Source organism: Nicotiana sylvestris, chromosome 7 (assembly GCF_000393655.2).
Source record: "Nicotiana sylvestris chromosome 7, ASM39365v2, whole genome shotgun sequence".
Taxonomy (NCBI): domain Eukaryota; kingdom Viridiplantae; phylum Streptophyta; class Magnoliopsida; order Solanales; family Solanaceae; genus Nicotiana; species Nicotiana sylvestris.
The window spans coordinates 24893399-24900305 of NC_091063.1; positions in this window are offsets into that span (position 1 = coordinate 24893399).

The following is a 6907-nucleotide window of genomic DNA, read 5'->3' on the forward strand; positions in this document are numbered from 1 at the left end:
TATCATTCAAGTATTAGATAGGAAAACATGTCTGAAATGGGACATTCTCTAGGTTCTTGTCCTGCTTCATGAGGCTCAAGGAAGCAAAATTCAATGGCACTCTCAACAGCTGAAGCAGAATATGTACCATCCGCCTCCTGATGTGCTGTAATGTTGTGGATCAAGCAGCAAATTTGAAGACCTTGAGTATAACTCAATAGGGTCAAATACATTGATTGCTGAAGATCAAGTTGCTGACATCTTCACCACATCCCTGAGAAGAAAACATTCCGAGAAAAATCACCTTGCACTAGGGATCATGAAACCCAACTGAGTACCTGGTTCCCTATGATTGACTATAAAACTCATTCTCAGGTTAAATTTAGCTAAAGTGTTTTCTGGCTAAGTCTAACTCACCTCTATACCATTATAGGTAGGCACACATGATGACTATAGAAGCAGATGTTGCAGTGCATGCTAAAAAAAAGGTTAAACTCACTGCCAGACCTATTTGGGAACATGGTTTTCTTGATACAGGTTAGTAGCTTCTTTGTTCTTTTATACACAATTTAAAATGGACAAAAACAATGCCACATCATCAGCATGATAGTCTCTTTAAGTTGTGTCTTTTCATCCAAAGCGTCACACCTTTTCTGAACGATACAACTCCCCAAGCAAAAGGTTGCCACCGTTTCAGAATCGGTACCTCATTATAAGTAAATCAACACCACAATCCTTCACTTCCAAATTTAAAACCTCATATTTGCCTTGTTTCTTCTCAATCCACAACCCTTTGATGCAATCTCACCATGTCTGAAAGTCAAGCAACCTCCAGTGTACCCGGCAATATTGTGATTGAGTCCACACCAGTCAACATTCCAGCATTAAACTCCTCCCCAACATAATCACTAGTCCAAACCCTAAAGGAGAGTCTCCTCCACACTCCACTCCCTCTCTTACCCACTCCGATTATATTCCTTATCTAAGTAAGTTTGAGAATGTTTTTCCTCCTCCAGTGTCACAGGTCAAACATAGTATACAAGGTGAACATGGTAAACAAGGGAACCTTGTTCAGGAAATGTCAACTCTCTCCATGGTTGGGCACTCGAGTGAAAATCCAGTGATTAGTCTTGAAAAGACTGAGACAACCATGACAGGCTGCGATTCTACCGATATTACTCCTCTTTCTTTTGAAATTTCCATGAAACAACAAGAAAAAGAGGGAATATAAAATATGCTCTCCATTGCTTCAGAAGGGCTTGTGGTAGAGGAAGGTGGATGAGTGTCAGAGTCTCAGGGGGAAGAGCCTTAGTCTACAGACGACTGGGGAGCACTTGTTCCATTTGAACAACCAATTAAAGATGACACTACTGGGGTCCCAAGTAATGAACTTGATTCATTCGTGAAGGATCTAGGTCAGGGGTCATCTCCCTAGGTCAGTGTTGATACTTCTCCTTCTCCTAACTTCTATGCTAAGCCTCTGAATATAGTGGTGCCTGAGATGAATTCTGATAGTGAGGAAGACACAGATGATTTGGCATATGCTAGTTTTATTAGGGCTAGGAGTAAGTCAATTGTAGATCCAGAGTCAATCCCTAAGCGACCCATTACTCGGTTGCAACAAAAGGAGGCTCTGGATTCTGCTCTCAAGAAGAGTCAAAGGAGCAAGAGAAAGAGAAGACTGGTAAATGATGGAAATGTTGTGAATGAAAAGGTCTTCCTTGTGGTAAATGTTGATGAGAAAGAAGAAGAGGAACCTAGTTCCTTAATCCATAAATAGTTGAAGCATAAGCACTATCATTCTTAGTCTATAAGGGACACTTCTACAAATACTAAAAGTACTTTTAAGAGTGCTGATGCTGCTTCCAGTGAAAAGTTGGTGAAATATTCCGGTGACAAGACAATGAAAGAGAGTGGTGACAAGTCTGATGATGAAGAAGTGGAAAAATCTGGTGAACATATGAATAAAAAGTCAGTGGATAAGGGAAAGTCTGTTCGCAAGTCAGTAAAAAGAAAAATGGATGATGATGAGAAACCTGGTTCCATTAAGAAAGCAAAAGTTAGTGAGTCTTTGAGTTCTGAGAAAAGGAAGTTGAGAAATCAGAAAGTATTGTGGGGCCGCACATTTGCCTCTAACATTCTAGAACATGCTGGGATGAGACAATTGGTGAAAATTTGTGATTCTCAACAATGGACAAATTTTTTTACAAATGATATTCCCAAAGTGTATGAGGAGGAGGTACGGAGTTTCTATACCGACCTCTGCATAGTAGAGGGTGATCAAATTTGTGTGTTGATAAATGGTGTGGACATAGTGGTAGACACTGCCTTATTGGGGTCAATTCTAGGTGTTCCTGCCGAAGGATTGTCATCTGTTCTGGGTGCCCACACATAAAACTTCAGAAATGCCATTGTCAAGTACAATGCAATACAACATAGGGAACATGTGACTAAGAAGGCACTCCTTCTAGTATATCAGTTGCTTTTTGAGATGGTTAACAAAGTGTTTTATTCCCACACTAACAGAAGATTTGTTACATCCAAAGCTGACCTATTCCTTATGGAAGCCTTGGATAATTTTACCACCATCAATTTGCCTGGCATATTGATTGAGCATATGTAGAAGGTAGAAAGCCTATAGGATGAGAATCCTAGACTACCTTATGGTTTTCTTCTCACAAAGGTCTTTGAGTTCTTCAAAGTACCTCTAGGACAGGCCAAAATAGGAACTAAAAAGCAATCCTTTTCAAAAACTACTCTTGAGCAGTGTGAGTGTATTGACAAAGTCGGAGGAGTTGGAAGCATTTACACTATCTCCCAACTGATAAATGCTCAGAATAATACCACAAAGGAGATCCGGAAGTTGAAGGCTAGGAACGCAATTATTGAGAGTCAGCTCAGTTAGTTACAAAAGGCACCGGTTCCAGTGGTTCTCACAGCTCAGAAGATGCATGCCTAACAAAGGAGAATGCTGAGCTTAGGAAACAGGTAGAGGACCTGAAAAAAAGACTCCTCAATGAGCAAATATACGTTAATGCTCACATGGATCTTGTACTCCAAACCCTTGCTTCATCTTCCAAGCCCCCTTCCTCCAGTGTCCCCTAAAGAATGTCCCCTCAGTGTCAAGTTTCCAGTGTTTATCTCCTTAGTTGTTTTTGGTGATTTTTTTTGTTTCTGGTAATTGTTTTTATTTGTTTTAAACAATGGATGATAACAATGATTCTGCTCCTACCTATAAAAGTCCAAATTTGGTTAATTGAAGTGGTTTCCATTTTGTTGTTTATGATGCTGCTCTTTTGTCTCTATTTTTATATCACGTTGTGTGCACACACATGGCATGAGTTAACCATGATAGACTTCTTTAGGGGGAACTCACAGAGGTTCAGGTACTAATTAAGGGGGAATGCAGAGTTTCAGGGGAAAACTTAAGGTCTTTCTGGTTCGTAGTCTGGTTCTATGTGGCTCTTTCTGGGATTTTCAATTATGAGTTTGTCATCATCAAAAAAGGAGAAATTGATAGGTTACAAGTACTTTGGTGATAAGTACTTTACTTTATGTTTTGATGATATAACAAACTTACTATCGAAATTGATAGGTTACAAGTACTTTATTCATAAGTAATTTACTTTACATTTTGATGATCTAACAAAGTTACTATCCAGAACCAGATAAGAAACCTGTTATACATTTACAAGACCTTAAGATCACAAACTTAAGATCACAAAATTCCAGGTTGGGATTCAACGTGGGATATGATTAACTCTTTACAGTGGAAGGAACAACTGAGGGAACAGGTCCCTACCAGTTCCCCAGGAGATTGTACGAAGTCAGCTCTCCAACTGAAAAATTGCTGCCTGCACACCCTACTGTACAACAATAGTGCAATAGTAAACATTCTATGGAATACGTTTTACCTACCTTGATTACATCATTATATGTGAGGTTATACATGTATTATTAACATCAAGGGAGGTACAACACATTTACTTGAACACTTTGAGATTTCACTAAAGCTCACTCACGTGACTATCTAGCAAGAAAGTTGCATGTGCTTCAAGAATAAAGAACAAAGAAACTACGGACCAGTTCCTATATCAAGTCATTATATGTCCTTATTGGAGTTGTAACTTTGTAATAGTTCTTCACTTGTATTTTCTACTTAGCTTGGTTAGAAGCATTCTGTAAGAACCCCTTTATAAACCTTAAACCTATGTGTTTGAGTCTTGGCTAGAGTTAGTCATGTTATAAAGTCTTTGTAATAGAGTTATTACCAAACGACTTATAATAGTTGGGTAATAAGTTAGTGAGGGATTAAGAGGTTAATTCCTACGTTGCATAGTTGTAATCTAAAAGTTGCTCAGTAGTGAAGTTGAAATCCTACGAGGGTAGGTCATAGTTTTTAATCCCATTGAGATAGAAATTTTCCACGTAAAATTTTTCTTGTCATTTATTTACTGTTGTGTGTGTGTGTGTGTGTACTATTGAACCTGATAGAAAACCTGGTTCTCTATCGAGTTTGGTGTACCCTTATATTCTATCAGTTAGGTAGCGAGATAATAGCGGGACAGTGGTGCGGCTCGTGCAAGCTTCTATTGTTGATTTTCATCGAAACCATGACTTCGAAGAAATGTAGGCTAGTTTCAATGAAAATCAACAACAAAACCTCGCTTGAGCCCAGTGTGAAGAGAGAAACGAGTGGACGCGGAGTAACAGTGAGGCAGTGGGTCGGCGGTGAGGCGGTAGTAGAGGTGGCTGGCAGTGGTGGTGAGACTTTTCATGGTCAAGACCAACAAAGGATAATAGATCATGTAGAGCTCTGGCGCGCCATGTTTTCTCACGAAAGCGGCTTTAGATGGGTGACAAATCTTTAAAGGAAGGTGTTAAAAGAGGTTGAGAGTCGCCACCTAACGATTTTTTAAGGTGCGTTAGGGCACCGAGTTAAAAATAGCTTTGTTTATCTATTCAACATCACCAAAGATCGGGTAAGAGCTTAAATTACCTCAAAGAGAAGGTTCTATTCACTGTTCAAGGTCCACAACTGTAGGTCCTGGATGAACATAAACTATGTGGATTATGTAATTAGACTAGGTGGTCAAATAAACAAAGAAAATATAAAAATCAAAGAATTTCATTACAACACAATGATAATTGGTACAAATCTTTAATGATTATAAGGATACAAATATAATAGTTTGTGTTAAATGACTAAGTGTGAATAGCAAGTTTAGAGGGGGGGGGAGAGGGGGCTAAGTTTTTTAGCATAAAAGATCACCCCGTGCAGCATAAATAATACTTCGCAACTCCTTTAGAAAGGATTTTCTCATATTATTCAGCGGGAAAAGACTATCAACTCCTGGTACCTAATTACTATGTTGAAGTTGTTTACATAAAACGTTCTAATTCAATTCTAAGTCGTATCCTATGGATACATTACTCGTCCTATACCTATGGTCCAGGAGGCTTTGGACCTCTACTTGGGTCGTTCTAGACTTACTTAGATTTCTCAAAAATGATAAAACTAATCGCGCATCCAAAACAAATAGGACTGCACATAATAGCAAAGAGTGGCTCATGTTAGTCTCCAAATATAAACAAAGAAGACACAAACTGATTTTCAGATTAAAATGTAAAACATTTTGAACTTAAGACTTAGAGTACTTCAGTCCTATAGGCATGATCTCTATATGATTCCAGTATCACACAGGTAATGCTGCATTTTTTAGGCTAACGTATGGACAGATAAAATCCTTATAAATCCTATAGACATGGTTTCTAAGTGGTTCTAATTTTTTAGCAATGTACACGCAATGGATTTGCAGATTACAAACCTATAGGCATGATCTCTAGATTGTTTGCATGAAGAAGTAGTGAAACGACCCCAGAATCATGAATTACTAATGCTGATTTTATAGACAGATTCCTTAGGTAGGTGACAATGTCCCGAGGGCATGAGATCTAGTCACTGGCAATTGAAATTGATATATATATATAGTTTTATCCCTAGAGGCATGCTATTTAAGCGAAGCAGCACAAACCATATGGAGCAGCTGATTGATTATTAAACTTTATAGCCATGGTATCTAGATGAGCATTACTAAAAACAATTTTGGGGGGCGGGGGCAATTTATAGATTAGTCATTCGAAGTCCTATTGGCATGGCACCTAGGTAAGTACAATATTGCATTGTTGCGTCCTATAGACATGTTATCTAAGAGTGCACATGTAATGGAAACAGGTACAACAAATGCTTGAAACAATATATGTTGGCAAATTAAGTGATGTGTGTGCTTGTGACTCCTATAGGCAAACATTTTACACATGAAATCGAAACATGTAAAGAAAATAGCGAACAGACCACATAGATCTTATAGGCATGTTTGCTACCCATTAATGTGAGAATTAGAATACACTACCCCCTTTTTACTAATTTTCCCATCTGTTTTTGTTCATAAAATATTTCAGACCAAAAAAATAATGGATACAAGTGCAAATATTACATATTAACAGGCCCAAAAGAGAAATAACCCGGTGACACAAGGGCCTTCAGCAAGCTTCACCATTCACACGAACAGTAAACCCAGAACCCAGCACAGCTCAAGACTAAGAGTATATCATTAACGCACCCAGGTCCATACACAAAGTCGTACCAGGCTTAAAAGTGGGAAAACATATATGGTAACCAATTGACATTCCTAAAGTCTATTAGTAGTGATTACCATTCTTAGAAGCTAAGGGAACAAGATTGGTCAAACAAGAGGACTTGAACATACCAACTAGGTGGACAGCTTTGACATAGCAAGTTTGACATAGAAGAACTAACACCATATTGAACAATCATGCAACAAAGTAAAGGGTATAACATGCTGAACATAGTTACACGTTAAGGGGGCTTAGGAGGCAAGTTTATTGAGTTAACATGACAAACATA